The 17088-nt window shown below is 41.5% G+C and overlaps 1 protein-coding gene and 1 long non-coding RNA gene across 2 annotated transcripts in view; one reads left to right on the top strand and one right to left on the bottom strand.

Moving 5' to 3' along the window:
- Positions 1–17088, bottom strand: part of HSD17B4 (hydroxysteroid 17-beta dehydrogenase 4) — a 505871-nt gene that overhangs the window by 218091 nt on the left and 270692 nt on the right. The gene's annotated exons all lie outside the window — the stretch shown is intronic.
- LOC138657681 (uncharacterized) lies at positions 2902–4160 on the top strand. Its single transcript, XR_011317134.1, has 2 exons — positions 2902–3209; positions 3919–4160. It is a non-coding gene; the product is annotated as an uncharacterized lncRNA (long non-coding RNA).

Raw genomic sequence — 17088 nt, 5'->3', positions numbered from 1 at the left:
AGGTTCTGACAATGCTTAGATCCACTGCTGCCCTCCATACTATCCACAATCCAGTGGGAAAATTGAGAGGCTGAACGGCACACTGAAGGGACAATTGACCAAAATGATGCAGGAGACTACGGCTCCATGGCCAGAGCTCCTACCCATTGTACTGTACCACATTCGTACTACCCCTATTGCAAAACATGGCCTGTCCCCATATGAGATATTGTTTGGTGCTAGGTTCTCAGTTGCAAATTTCCAGTCGCAGTAGTTGCCAGAAGAAATTGACCGTGCTGTTCAATATGTTATTCAGCTTAGTAAAAATGTTGCTAACACCCATGTTTTAGTTTATTCTTCCCTTCCAGATTCAGCAGAAACCGATACTTGTCACAACTTGAAGTCTGGTGGTTTTATGGTCGTGAAAAGCTAAGTCAGAAAACACAGACTAGAACCCTTGAATGACGGTCCCTACCAAGTCCTCCTCATTACTCCTATGTCAGTAAAGCTGGAAGGAAGGCAGAAGTGGATCAACGTATCGCACTGCAAGCAGGTCAAACAGACTAGTAGCAAATAAGGGGACATAATGTTTTGCTTTTTCATATTTCCATATAATAATATAGTCTAAATTCTCCAATATCCTTGAATAATAAGTTTGTATAATATCATGAAAGATTAGTAGCACAGATGGGTATAGCCAATAAAATTGTCAGTTCTATTTTCATTTACCCTATGATTACACAAATGTGGGATAAATTGGTTAGGGCCACAGACTATCTAGATGATCAAATTTGGGGATATATTGGATATACTTAATACTACTGTTGCTGTCCAAAACTAACTTATCATAGTCACTAATCAATATGCTGTAGTACTGGACTACTTAACAGCAGCACAGGGTGGTATGTGTCAGGTTATTGGACCCGCATGCTGTTATTAGGCTACGTTCACATTTGCGGCTTTGGACGCAGCAGCGTCGCCGCAAAACAACGCACGCGTCATGCTTCCCTATCTTTAACATTGGGGACGCATGTGCGTTCGTTTTCATGCGTTTCGGTGCGTTTTGCGACGCATGCGTCCTTTCGACGCACCTGGCAGTGCGCTGCAAACGCAACATGTTGCATTTTTTCTGCGCCCAAAATTTTTAAAAACCGCTTATGTCGAACTTGCGTTGTATTTGCGTCGTCGAAGCTTCAAAACCTCCATTGAATTGTATTGGCAACGCAGAAGACGCAAGTACTTGCGTTGTTGTGCGTTGTAGGATGCATGCGTTCTTTACTTTAAAAATAGAGACACTGAAAAGACCCTATATATTAAAAAAGGGTTGAACACATGCGTCAAAAATGCATGCGTTCTACCTGCGTCTTTCGTGCGTCGTGCGTTGCGTCCACGACGCTGCGTCCAAAGCCACAAATGTGAACGTAGCCTTATATAGATCCCAATAGTACTCTAAAGTTAAAGTTAGAGGATATTGAAAGACTCAGAGATTAATATGATAAAGACAATGACCGTAATAAGGACAGTTGGTGGGCAGACACCTCCTTTCTTAATCCAGCCAATTGGTTTGAGGGACTTGGGAGCTGGAGAGCTGGAATCTTGCAAAGTTTGTTACACATCGCTGCCTTTATCCTTGTCATGTAATACTAAAACTTGTTCTTTGGTGTATTTCTGTATGTATTAGAAAATTCTGCACTAGGATAGCTAGTGATGATGATACCAAAAGCGTTGCCACCCCTGCTCTTCTCTACACCGATTTCACAAAGTTACCTGATGAAGATGTTGAAGCCAAGCGAATGGTTATCTTCAAAAGATCCCCACCACCGTCATCAATAATTGTTATTCGTAAATTCTAGTATACAGGGGGGACGGGTACGCTGCAACAGCCGTGGCTGGTAACATGGCACCAGTCATGTGAAGACCAGTACCCCTCGAGCATATAGCTTGGGATAGTATCTCTGATGCTGAACATTACTTAACAAAATTTATCTAGGGGGGAATGTGAAGGAACAAATTATGTAAGATTCTCCATTTTGTGCTTTGACTCCATTTTCTTGTTGGTTAAAGATAAATTCTGTTATTTATTAGGTAAAAGGTTACAGCTGCCATGAAGTAACTTTATCTTGTTTTTCACAAGCCTGTTATTCAACTAGGCTATGGTTCATAATTGGTATAAAGACCTTGAGTGTTCTACCTCGAGCCAGATAAGAGACTTGGGGGTGTATCGCTATACAAGACTTTGAGACACCAGCTAATATGTTCTTTTATGCCAAAAAGACACAACCATATATGTAGTTTCCGTTTTTTCCTGTATCCTCACGGGTTAAGTTTTTCCTGCATTCTTATAGGTTAAGAGCTGTGAGCGTGTTCTTATGCTGATTGGTTATTATTATTATTATTATTATTTATTTATATAGCACCATTAATTCCATGGTGCTGTACATGAGAAGGGTTTACATACAGGGTTATAGTTATCGTTTACAGTGACATACTGGTACAGAGGGGAGAGGACCCTGTCCTTGCGGACTTACATTCTACATTCTCACTATGACTTTTTATGTTCTTATGTGCAGCTCCTAAGCATACAAAGCTAATGGATAGTGGCCAGGATTTTCTTAGACTCGGCCGCTTGCTCCTCGTATCCCAGCTGTTGTGCTGTATCACAGTAAACTGGGCTTTAAATAATCTGCATAGTTTCCGTAAAAGCAGCAGTGAAGATGTCAACTCTTCACCAACTGAGTAAACACTGAGACCTTTCCTCTTTGGCTTTAAATCTGTAAGCTCAGTGCGTTCAAGTCATGTATATACAGTATATCCCTCAAGAGCGATCGCTCAACTTTTATTCTTGAGGCTCTCCCCCTTCGGTCTAATGTTTACAGTTGGGTATTTTCCGTTTGGCGACAGACAAAGGTGCTTTGGCGTAAAATGTGTGGATCCTTATTCATGTATTGATGGATGTTATTTTGTTTACAGCAATATCCATCTTAAAGACTGCAAAAAGGGCTAAGAAGAACCAGGTTCATTTTGATCGGGTGATTGTCTTCTATTTCCAACGATGCCAAGGTTTCACAAGCGTGCCAAGTCGGGGCGGATGCACTCTGGGCATGAGGCAAAAACACAGCTGCAGTCAACAGTTCACATTGGAAGAGTTTTCCAGGGAACAGTTGATACGGCGTAGGGAGAAACTCATGGAATGTTTAAAAGAAAAAAAGCTCTTGGCTTTAAAGAATATGGTAGGTTTACAATTTAAAAATATATTTTAATAGTATAGTAGTTTTGTCTCTGCATGTGGCAAAAAAGAAATTGTAGCTGTTAAGTAATGTAAGTTATTAGCTGATCAATTACCTCTGATAGTCACTGGTCCTGCAGCAGTGACCAATGCAGTCAGTCACTTGTTATGCATCCTAGCTGCATTGTTTGTTGGTATACAGGCTGGTTCCTGCCGACTTGTGAATCCTCACATTGTGTGCACTATGCACGGTGGGGATTTTCCGGTGCAAGGAGAGGGTGGTTATGTGACAGCAAGTATGTGATTTGCATACTACCGGTCACATTCCAACTAGACTGTCTTGCCATGCTCCATACACTTGTAATGAGCGAGGCTGCACCCATCTAGTTGGCATGGGACTGCATGTATGCAAATCACATACTTGTGGTCATGTGCCCAATGCTTCCAACACCGGACAATCCTCACAGTGCTCTTCATGTGAGAATTTACAAGTCTTCAGTCACATAGGTTACAAGTCTGCAGTTACTTTAAGGTCAGACAACCCTTTTAAGTGTCCCGCTGTTGGGCAAATTTCGAAGATCCCAGGCAAACCCTTTAAATGCCCAATTATAACTTTATTTTTTCTAGACTAGGCATTTTTGCTCCTATGTACCTATAACTTATATAATATTTCAATGTACTTAATTGTATGTATTTTTTTTCTTTGCTTTTAGTTTACAAAGAATGGTACAATAGAGTCAGAAAAGGCTAATAACCTCAGCATAGATGACATCTGTGATGAAGATATTGACATGACCAATGCAGAAATTGAAGATGGTTTCAATCCACTAGTGTACTCTGCCAAGAAACGACGGGCATTGCTTAAGCGCAAAGGTGTGAAGTATAATTTCTATGACTATGAAAACTCATACTCAATAAACGGGGGCCAGAGATCTGCTCGATCCCCCATACAGAGGCACGAGTCTCCATCTGGTCATTTTCAGTTGCCGGCAACGCCCCATAGATTAATTTGGAAATCACTGAGTCAACCGTGAAGGATCAATTTACACACATACAACGTACATACATATACCAAAAATACACCCAAATACACATACATATACAGTACATACATATACCGTGCATACACAGATACACATACATATAATAATCTTTATTTTTATATAGCGCTAACATATTCCGCAGCGCTTTACACACATTATCATAGCTGTCCCCGATGGGGCTCACAATCTAAATTCCCTATCAGTATGTCTTTGGAATGTGGGAGGAAACCGGAGTACCCGGCAGAAACCCACGCAAACACGGAGAGAACATACATATACCGTACATACATATAACGTGCATACTGCATACACACAAGATACACATACATATACTGTACATACATACAGTACAGACCAAAAGTTTGGACACACCACATTTAAAGATTTTTCTGTATTTTGATGACTTTGAAAATTGTATATTCACACTGAAGGCTTCAAAACTATGAATTAACATGTGGAATTATATACTTAACAAAAAAGTGTGAAACAACTGAAATTATGTCTTATATTTCAGGTTCTTCAAAGTAGCCACCTTTTGCTTTGATGACTGCTTTGCACACTCTTGGCATTCTCTTGATGAGCTTCAAGAGGTAGTCACTGGGAATGGTTTTCAATTCACGGGTGTGCCCTGTTAGGTTTAATAAGTGGGATTTCTTGCCTTATAAATGGGGTTGGGACCATCAGTTGTGTTGAGCAGAAGTCTGGTGGATACACAACTGATAGTCCTGCTGAATAGATTGTTAGAATTTGTATTATGCTCATCAAGAGAATGCCAAGAGTGTGCAAAGCAGTCATCAAAGCAAAAGGTGGCTACTTTGAAGAACCTAGAATATAAGACATTTTCAGTTGTTTCCCACTTTTTTGTTAAGTATATAATTCCACATGTGTTAATTCATAGTTTTGATGCCTTCAGTGTGAATGTACAATTTTCATAGTCCTGAAAATACAGAAAAATGTGTAAATATATATATATATATATATATATATATATATATATATATATATATATATATATATATATATATATATATATATATATATATATATATATATATACACATACATATACACACACACACACACACATACACAGTCATGGTTGAAAGTGCTGGACACCTTGAGATTGTTCAAAAAGTATTTCTTCAAGAAAATGATTGCAACTACACGTTTTGTTATACACATGCTTATTTCCTTTCTGTGTATTGAAATACAAAAAAAAAAAAAAAAAAACACCACGAGAAAAATACAGCAAATCCCAAAAATGAGCCAGACAACATTTTTGGTACCTTTCCAAATTTGTGGGTGACCAATTATGTTTCTGGCAAGTGATGTGCCAAGTAACAGGTGTGGGCAATATGAAAATCACACCTGAAGCCAGATAAACAGGGGAAAAGTTGACTCAGTCTTTGCATCTTTTATGTGTGTGTGCGCCACTCTGTGCAGGGAGAACAGAAAGAGGAGAAGAGAACTGTCTGAGGATTTGAGAACCAGAATTGTTGAAAAATATCAACAATCTCATGGCTACAATTCGATCTCCAGTGATCTTTATGTTCCTTTATCCATGGTGCGCAGCATAATAAAGAAGTTTACAACCCATGGCACGGTCTCCTTGTACGAGAAAAATTGATAAAAGGTTGTAGCGCAAGGCAGTGGATATGCAGTCCCAATCAAGTTACAAAGAAATTCAAGCTGTCCAGCAGGCTCAGGGTGCATCAGTGTCAGTGCAAACTGCCTGTCGACATTTGAATGAAATGAAAGGCTATGGTAGGAGACCCAGGAGGACCCCACTCCTGATACAGAGACATAAGAAAGCTACACTACAGTTTGCCCAAAAGTACTTGAGTAGTCTAAAGTCATTCTGGGAAAGCTTGTGGATAGTTGAGACCAAGATAGTGCTTTTTGATAAAGCACATCATTTTAATGAAAATGGAATGAGGACTACGAAGAAAATAACACAGAACAATCAATATAGTGGAAGTTCAAAGATGTTTTGTGGTCGTTTCGCAGCCCATGGCACTGGTTGCCTTGACTGTGTGCAAGGCTTCATGAAATCCAACGATCACCAAACGATTTTGGGTCACAATATAGTGACCAGTGTCAGAAAGCTGGAGCTGCGTTTGCGTCCAAAGTCGCATGGGTCTTCCAGCAAGACAATGACCTCAAACACACTTCAAGAAGCACCCAGAAATGGATGGAAACAAAGTGCTGGGGAGTTCTGAAGTGGCCAGTAATGAGGCCAGATCTTGAACACCTGTGGAGAGATCTTTAAATTGCTGTTAGGAGAAGGCACCTTCAAATACGAGAGACCTGGAAAAGTTTGCAAAAGAAGAGTGGTCCAAAATTCCAGTTGAGAGGCGCAAGAAGCTTGTTCATGGTTATTGAAAGCGATTGAGTGCAGCTATTTATTCCAAAGGGTGTGCGACAAAATATAAAGTTGAGGGTGCCAACAATTTTGTCCTGACAGTTTTGGGGGTTGTGTGTAAAATTATGTCCAATTTGTCCTTTTTTCCCTCAGTTTTTTTGTGTTGTTCCAAGGTAAAAAACATGTGTATAACAAACCATGTGTAATTGCAATAATTTTCTTGAAGGAAATAACAAAACAAAACACATTTTCTGGGGTGGGGTGTCAACACTTTCGGCCATGACTGACTATGTATGTATGTATGTATGTATGTATGTATGTATGTATGTATGTATGTATGTATGTATGTATATATATATATATATAGAAATATATATATATATATAGAAATATATATATATATAGAAATATATATATAGAAATATATATATATATAGAAATATATATATAGAAATATATATATATATATATATATATATATATATATATATATATATATATATATATATATATATATAACATATGCAGCACCCTGGGGTCACTAAAAAAGTGTCTTCCAGTGGACGGTAACTACTTTAATCATTTCAATCCAAGTAAATACCAGTTGATCAGCAAATGTCCAGTTCATATACGTGTACCTGAATGGAAACGCTTCACAGAGCCGCAGTTACATGTAAAATGTTATTACTCTGGTCTATTGTAACAATTTCACAGAAGCCGAGCAGCAGATGCCATCCAGGCTGGTTCCACATACTTTTCACTTCAACTGTTGATTAAATCAACGCAATTTTTTTCTCCTTTAAAGTGTAATTAAAACAACTTTCATTCTTGACCTAATAATCAAGCCAACACGAAAGAAATGCACATGAGATTGGTGAACCATGAGCTCCGTTGGCAGGAAACCCAATATCGCACATAAGGACAGATGAAATTATTTCAGACACAGATTGTAGACCGTCACCAACCTGTAGTCACGCAGCAGATAATGCTGGTTATTAGCAGCGATAGAGAGCAGAGAAAAAAATGGATGATGCAAAGATTTACAAAACACTGGACTATAGACCAGGATATAAAAGGATGAATACAAGCTTCCTGTACCTACAAAGTTACAAAGTTGCTGGACTCTTTCATGTAGAATAGTTCTGTCATTTATCCCAATTACAGAGAGAACAGTGACACGCAGGAAGGACAATCCAATGTACGCCTAATAAATAAGAGCATCCATTTCTAACTAGAAGCAGGTTCCAGAGAAGAGTTAATGAGAAAAGTGGCAGAAGGTTAATCACTGCCTTACAACACCAGGACTTACTCTCAGTTGGGAAAACACATCCATTTATTAATAACTTGATCAGTCTGGAAAAGACTGCAGCGTAATGGATAAGGACACTGACCCTATAGTGACCAGCTATAAATATAGATCAGAACACAGCAGTAGAAGAAAACTATTGGATCATCCATGTCTGACCGGAGAGTAGCCATGGTTATATTACTGTGGTACTGAGCAGTCTACAGAAACGTCTGTATTCCACCTCTTGATTGTTCTTTGCGATGCCTAGTTTGGATTGGCGAGTGGCCATGGTAAGCATTACAAGGGTTAATTATAATGCTGTTCATATTGAACTGTGACTTGTAAAGGGCATTTCAGATTTTCGCCTGAAGCCTTGGTCACTCCAGCTCTATTCCCCTCTCAGTGCCACATCCTCCTGCTTGCTGCTTTGCCTGAAATCATATAGAATAGAGGGCAACAGACAAATGGGAGGTGCCGGCGCTAGGTAGGGAACAGAGCTGGAATGGCAAAGGCATCAGATCTACAGCCTCATTTATATATCAATTCAAACACCAATTTCTCAGTAACAGACTCTCTCGGTAAGGCAATGTTCACATGTTCAGTATTTGTTAGTCCAGAAGTGGGTGATAGAAACACGTCACCACTTCCGTATTATACTTTCCTCTGTTCCACTCCTGGTTTTGGCTTACAAATACTGATGTAAAATGCTGACCAAATACTGCTAGTGTGAACGTGGTCTAAAAGTAATGCTGGAATACTGCTGACAGATTCCCTTTAACTGAACTGCATGCAATTGGGGATAGTCATTTTTTTTTTTTTTTAAATATTTTGAACAGTTATTAAAAACTAGATGGTGGCCCGATTCTAACGCATCAGGTATTCTAGAATATACATGTCCACGTAGTATATTGCCCAGCCCATGTAGTATATTGCCCAGCCACGTAGTATATTGTCCAGCCACGTAGTGTATTGCCCAGTCACGTAGTGTATTGCCCAGTCACGTAGTGTATTGCCCAGTCACGTAGTGTATTGCCCAGTCACGTAGTGTATTGCCCAGTCACGTAGTGTATTGCCCAGTCACGTAGTATATTCCCCAGCCACATAGTATATTGCCCAGTCACCTATTATATTGCCCAGTCACCTATTATATTGCCCAGCGACTTAGTATTCATCACAGAGCCATGTAGTATATTGCCCAGTCACATAGTATATTGCCCAGACACGTAGGTATATAACACTGCCCACGCAGTATTTGGCAGTGTGTGCACCATATCCCTGTTAAAAAAAAAATAATTAAAATAAAAAATAGTTATATACTCACCCCTGGGATCCAGCGAAGCTGTGTGATGCGGCCGCCATCTTCCGTTCCCAGGATACATTGCGAAATTACCCAGATAATAATAATAATATAATAAATTTTTATTTATATATATATATTAGACCGCTAAGTCTTCTGGGTAAGTTCACAATGCATCTCTGGGAACGGAAGATGGCGGCCGGCGCGAGCGCATCGTCCAACGACAGAAGGTGAGAATAGCAGGTTTTTGTTTTTTTTATTATTTTTAACATTAGATCTTTTTACTATTGACGCTGCATAGGCAGCATCAATAGTAAAAACTTGGTCACACAGGGTTAATAGCAGCGGTTACAGAGTGTTACCCGTGGCATAACGCGGTCCGTTACCGCTGGCATTAACCCTGTGTGAGCGGTGACCGGAGGGCAGTATGGAGCGGGCGCTGACTGAAGGGAGTATGGAGCGGGGAGTATGGAGCGGGCGCCGGGGACATTGACTGCAGGGAGTATGAAGCGGGCGCTGGGGACACTGACTGCGGGGAGTATGGAGCGGGCACTGTGACTGCAGGGGAGTAGGGGAGGGACTAATCGGACTGTGGCCGTCGCTGATTGGTCGCGGCAGCCATGACAGGTAGCTGGCGAGACCAATCAGCGACTTGGATTCCATGACAGATGACAGACAGAGGCCGCGATCAATGAATATCCGTGAGAGACAGAAGGACAGAAAGACGGAAGTGAGCCTTAGACAATTATATAGTAGATTTTTCACAGCTTGCCCAGAATGAGTTAAATGTGAATCCATCTGTCAGCACACTATGGTGGCCAGACAGGGAGCTTTCATTTTCCATCTGCCTTTTCTGAGCTCCGCTCAATTTTGACCACAGACCAAATCAAAGTTGAATGTGTGATGAAATAATAACCAAAAAAGCTGTAAAAGTCAAATTTTTTAATGTCAATGGCAAAAATTATTTTTTGCCTAAATTACATGCAATTAAGTGAAAAAAATGTCACGTTTAAATCTGCATTCAATACATGATGTGAATGTTTCCTATTAAGATTAATTGGTAAGCCAATATCCTAAAATCCGATTGTTATGGATTTGGGAGTCATTTATCAGTTGTACGCAGCAATCAAGAATCCACAATTAAAAACAAACAAAAAAAAGTTTTACTAAAAGTTCAAAAAGGGAATACACTCGCCTCCCCTGGGGCACCCTTGGCAACAATTCCCTTGTCGGCCGACTGCCTCTGTAGTCCTGGCCACCAGTGATGACTCGCGGTCACTTATGAATCTTGCCGCCTGTGGTTGGCACAAGGGCCACCACACAATCACTGGAGGCCGAGACTGATAGAGAAACGGGTTGGTTCTAGGGTTTTTCCTGTATTTTAGCTGATCCACACTACCAAATCGCACGTAAATTTGCACACGAACAAAAAAAAGTGTGGATTTCCCTGCAGCTGAAAAATATTCCACAACAAATCTAAGGTTTCGATCCCTCCAAAAAACAAGCATTGTATTGGAAAATTATACATTAATAGTCCACCACAGTGTTTTTCAACCAGTGTGCCGCGGGGAATGGGAGTCAGCTGTTCTCTGTGCCGACTGTCAAGCTGACAGCCGGCACAGAGAAGCTGCAGCGCGCCGGCTCCCGGAGATCAATTGTACTCGCAGACATCTACCAGCTGCGAGTACAATTGAGGCTCTGACCGCTGGGTCAGAGCGACGCCAGCAGCGTGATCAAGTCATGTGATCACGCTGCTGACGTCACTATCCGGCGCGCAGGAGAAAGAAGAGACTTGGTGGTAAGTGCTCCTGTGCTGTGGAGCTGAAGACACCGAAGATTCAGCGTGGGGTGGGATTATGGGGAGTATGTGGGGGGATTTATTAAGTGTGTGGGGGGATTTATTAAGTGTGTGGGGGGATTTATTAAGTGTGTGGGGGGATTTATTAAGTGTGGGGGGGATTTATTCAGTGTGTGGGGGGGATTTATTCAGTGTGTGGGGGGATTTATTCAGTGTGTGGGGGGGATTTATTCAGTGTGTGGGGGGATTTATTCAGTGTGTGGGGGGATTTATTCAGTGTGTGTGGGGGGATTTATTCAGTGTGTGGGGGGATTTATTCAGTGTGTGGGGGGATTTATTCAGTGAGTGGGGGGATTTATTCAGTGTGTGGGGGGATTTATTCAGTGTGTGGGGGGATTTATTCAGTGTGTGGGGGGATTTATTCAGTGTGTGGGGGGGATTTATTCAGTGTGTGTGGGGGGATTTATTCAGTGTGTGGGGGGATTTATTCAGTGAGTGGGGGGATTTATTCAGTGAGTGGGGGGATTTATTCAGTGAGTGGGGGGATTTATTCAGTGTGTGGGGGGATTTATTCAGTGTGTGTGGGGGGATTTCTTCAGTGTGGGGGGGATTTATTCAGTGTGTGGGGGGGATTTATTCAGTGTGTGGGGGGGATTTATTCAGTGTGTGGGGGGATTTATTCAGTGTGTGGGGGGATTTATTCAGTGTGTGGGGGGGATTTATTCAGTGTGTACGTGTGGGGGGGGCTGGAATTTATTTAGCATGTGTGGGGCAGGGTGCATTTATTCTGTGGAAGGGGATGGATTTATTCTATCGGAAGGGCAGTGGATATATTCTGTGGGGGTGAGTGGGGAGATGGGGGTGGACACAGTAGCGAGGGGAAAAATGTGTGCTGACAGTACAGGGAGCAACGGTGATGGGATGTGTGAGGACAGTATGGGGAGTCGGGGGAATGTGTGAGGGGGGAATGTGTGAGGAGGAAATATGGAGAGAGCAAAGGGGTATGTTAGCAGGGGGGGGGGGGGATGTACAGGAGGAGGCTATTAGAAATGTGTGCAGACAGTATGGGGGGATGAAAGTGTGAGTGGACACATAATAGATACTGAGTAGTGTGAGGGTAACAGCCAGGAGGAGACAGTATGCCAAGTAGGAGGAGTGTAATGAAGGGGCACAGTAGAGAGACTGGGCTCTCTATGAGGGACACCGTATGAGAAGGCAGTGTGAAGTATGGAAAAGAGAGAGAGGGTAGTGTGGATGGCATGTACCATAAGAGGGACAGTGAGGGTCATATTATGTGCTGGGAATAAAGTGAGGGGCAATTATTTACTCAGGGGCTCAGCCTAGGGCAGATATTGTTATTCCGGAGCATTATAATAACACTGCTATCTTTAAGGGTGTTGTGTCGGGATGTGCTGCAGAAGACAGGAGAAGATGGAAGTCTGCAGAAACGAGCTCTGCCGGTGGATGAGAAGAGTCATCATGGCATCTGGACAAGGTGAAGATGAAAAGAAAGAGGCGACTCCACAAACAACGTCATCTATCAGGTACCTGGATGTAAATGTGGTTTTTTTGTGATACTAATTCTCATTTTTATTTGTTAGGAACATTAAAGGGGATGTCCAAGGTTGTGATGAGTCTGCAGTCATACTATGTGACTGCAGACTTCTGAATTCTCACAGTGCACACTGCTATCATAATTCTCTGATGTTGGTGATTTACATACATGCGGTCACGTGCTGACTAGACATGTGTGGCCTCATTCAATGAAAATGAGTTGACTGAGGCCGGACACGTCTAGTTAGAATGTGACCAGAAGTATCCAAATCACATACTTGTGCTGTCATGACAGTCCACTCTGGCCACCGGCAAGGGAGAATCCTAAAAGTGTGCAGTGCTTGCGCTGTGAGAATTCAGAAGCCTGCAGTCACATAGAATGACTGCAGACTTTCATCTCAAACCTGGACGCACCATTTTGTGCCATTTTGGTTGGTGGTGTGCCTCGGGATTTTTTAAGTATAAAAAGTGTGCCGCGGATCAAAAAAGGTTGAAAAACACTGGTCCACCATATGTAATAACGGGAAAGAACCTCTCTCTTTAAGAAACAGTGAGAACTATGCAATGTGCATTAATTTGGGTTTTCCTTTCTAGTATAACCTGCACAAGACATGCAGCCCATCATTAAGTATGTAAAATGCAGAGTAACGCATTACAACCGTACCCTTTCCACCATTTCAAGGTCATAAATAGAACATTTTAAAGTGCAACCTTGAAATTGTGCTGATCACATAAATGAGTCTCTGAGGTGTTCTCCGGCTGAATATTTAACACATACACATCACTTGGGAAGCACTTGAAAACTGCTGCAGACCTGCAATAAAATACCAACAGCTTCCAAAGTAGGGCTCTTCACAGGAGACTTCCATGCATTTTATTTTTAAAGGCTTCTTAAAAAAATGATGAATTCAGTTTGTATCTCATATAAAGTCCTTATGACACTTGTGGAGAAAATCCATTTACCCACAGTAAGCACACCACAGCGCCCACAGAGAATCAGCTTGAACAAACTAAAACATTTCATTGCTTGACCATTTCAGGACAAGAGAAAAACGCTGTGCGGAGTTTATCAGCATAGATCGTCCTCACAAACAGAATATTTTACTAAATGTTCTGAAAGGGAGGAAAAAAAAAAAACAGTGTACAAGTGACTGACTCTTCAGTCCTGGTTCTGGAGATAAACTATGTTTGGCCTTCTTTATGGTTTATTCTAGATTCTGCATATAAAGCAGCATCATATTATGTACACAAAGATGTAAAGTAGTGAAAAAGCTACATGATAAACAGGTATGGAACATATATAAGTAACTCACCTAGCGGTAAAGGGCACAGTACCACTGAGGTGTTTGGGAACTATGGATGTGCCATACTATATGAATAACTCACCTAGCGGTAAAGGGCACATTAGCACTGGGGTGTTTGGTAACTATGGATGTGCCATACTATATGAATAACTCACCTAGCAGTAAAGGGCACATTAGCACTGGGGTGTTTGGTAAGTATGGATGTGCCATACTATATGAATAACTCACCTAGCAGTAAAGGGCACATTAGCACTGGGGTGTTTGGTAACTATGGACGTGCCATACTATATGAATAACTCACCTAGCAGTAAAGGGCACATTAGCACTGGGGTGTTTGGTAACTATGGACGTGCCATACTATATGAATAACTCACCTAGCGGTAAAGGGCACATTAGCACTGGGGTGTTTGGTAACTATGGATGTGCCATACTATATGAATAACTCACCTAGCAGTAAAGGGCACATTAGCACTGGGGTGTTTGGTAAGTATGGATGTGCCATACTATATGAATAAGGCTACTTTCACACTAGTGTTTTTTAACATACATCACAATGCGTCGTTTTGGAGAAAAAACGCATCCTGCAAATGTGTCGGCAGGATGCGTTTTTTCTCCAGACTTTCATTAGCGACGCATTGCGACGTAATCGCCACACGTTACATCCGTCGTGCGACGGATGCGTCGTGTTTTGGCGCACCATCAGCACAAAAAACGTTACATGTAATTTTTTTGTGCATGGAGTCGGCCATTTCCGACCGCGCATGCAAGGCCGGAACTCCACCCCCTCTTCCCCGGACCTTACAATGGGGCAGCGGATGCGCTATAAAACTGCATCCGCTGCCCCCGTTGTTAATTTTTTTCACAGTTTGCGTCAGTACGTCGGGCCGACGCATGGCGACGGCCCCGTACCGATGCTGTTGTGAAAGTAGCCTTACTCACCTAGCGGTAAAAGGGCACAGTAGCACTGGGGTGTTTGGTAAGTGCCCTTTACCACGTGGTAAGTTACTGATACTATGTAAGTTACTTTGAATGTTTGCATAGATTTTTTATTTTATGGTGTACATTTTCAGCCGTTTCTTTTAGTATTTGGCTTTTATAATAAAAAGTAATAAAAGCAGTTTTCATCGTATTTTGATGTAAACGTATGTTTGAAGTGGAATATTGATGTAGCCTGATGTAAACAGTGTGAACAGAGTTGTACTTTCAAGGTTCCATTCAGTTTAGTGGCTGTTGCCAAGAACCACAGCTCAGATCCTACTGAAGTGTCTCATTCATGGTCTATAGAACTGGCAGAAAGACAAGTGCTAAATTACGGTAGTTATCTCAGGCAATCTCGTGCACAGTCAGCGCTTCATTGTTGTGGTTCATCTAAAATCTAGACACATGATATTGTACATAGTTGAGATTAAAGGGAACCTGACAGTTGATACACGTTGCCAGATCAAGGGACAGCAAGCATCGGGGCCTGGCTGCATTATTACAGCCAGGTATATTTGACTCTGAAATACTGCGGCACTTCAGAGAAAAACCTGCCTTACACCAAGTTCCGAATTATTATGCAAATTACATTTTTCTCAGATTTTCCTAAATGGTCGACGCAAATGACAGTCAGTTTAATAAAAGTCATCACCCATTAGCGTATACATCAAATTTTATTGAAGAAACCTCCCAGTGATAACAGTATAATCTCCAAAATGATTAAAAACTCAAAATGCACTGTTCCAAATTATTAGGCACAGTAGAATTTCTAAACATTTGATATGTTTTAAAGAATTGAAAACGCTCATTTGAATTTGCAGCATTAGGAGGTCACATTCACTGAACAAAAAAGTTATTTAACTCCAAAACATCCTAACAGACAAGTTACATGTTAACATAGGACCCCTTCTTTGACATCACCTTCACAATTCTTGCATCCATTGAACCTGTGAGTTTTTGGAGAGTTTCTGCTTGTATTTTTTTGTATGAAGTCAGAATCGCCTCCCAGAGCTGCTGTTTCGATGTGAACAGCCTCCCACCCTCATAGATCTTTTGCTTGATGACACTCCAAAGGTTCTCTATAGGTTTGAGGTCAGGGGAAGATGGTGGCCACACCATGAGTTTATCTCCTTTATGCCCATAGCAGCCAATGACTCAGAGGTATTATTTGCAGCATGAGATGGGGCATTGTTATGCATGAAGATGATTTTGCTCCTGAAAGAACGTTTCTGCTTTTTATACCATGGAAGAAAGTGGTCAGTCAGAAACTCTATATACTTTGCAGAGGTCATTTTCACACCTTCAGGAACCTTAAAAGGCCCTACCAGCTGTTTCCCCATGATTCCGGCCGAAAACATGACTTTTCCACCTCCTTACTGACGTCGCAGCCTTGTTGGGACATGGTGGCCATCCACCAACCATCCACTACTCCATCCATCTGGACAATTCAGGGTTGCTCGACACTCATCAGTAAACAAGACTGTTTGAAAATTAGTCTCCATGTATGTCTGGGCCCACTGCAACCGTTTCTGCTTGTGAACGCTGTTTAGGGGTGGCCGAATAGTAGGTTTATGCACCACAGCAAGGCTTTGAAGGATCCTACACCTTAAAGTTCGAAGGACTCCAGAAGCACCAGCAGCTTCAAATAACTTTGTTGCTTTGTAATGGCATTTTGGCAGCTGCTCTCTTAATCCAATGAATTTGTCTGTCAGAAACCTTCCTCATTATGCCTTTATCTTCATGAACTATGTCTGTTCTCTGTTTCAGTCACAAATCTATTCACAGTATGATGATCACTCAATGTTTTCATACCTTGTCCAAGGCATTGCACTATTTAATGTTTTTCAGCAGCAGTGAGATCCTTTTTATTTCCCATATTGCTTGAAACCAGTGGCCTGCTTAACAATGTGGAACATCATTTTTAAGTAGTTTTCCTATAATTAGAACCACCTGGAAAACTAATTATCACATGTGTTTTAAGACTGATTTCAGTGATCCATTGAGCCCTGAGACATAATACCATCCACGAGTCCATTTGAAAAACAAAACAATTAAATCTCTTTATGACACTTAAATCCAATTTGCATAATAATTTGGAACATGGTGTAAAAGCCGCCTAGCACTAAGCTGCAAGGAAGACTAGTCGGATAGGTTGGTCCCTGGCATCTCCCTGCCTTCTCCCCTTGAGTGACTGGTCTCTCTTAGAATGTCAGCAGAGGGTAGGAGGCATAAGCTGTTGGGTAACAGCCCATTCAATCA

This window comes from Ranitomeya imitator, chromosome 1 (assembly GCF_032444005.1).
Source record: "Ranitomeya imitator isolate aRanImi1 chromosome 1, aRanImi1.pri, whole genome shotgun sequence".
NCBI classification, from domain to species: Eukaryota; Metazoa; Chordata; class Amphibia; order Anura; family Dendrobatidae; genus Ranitomeya; species Ranitomeya imitator.
This window is presented reverse-complemented; position numbering and strand designations above follow the sequence as displayed.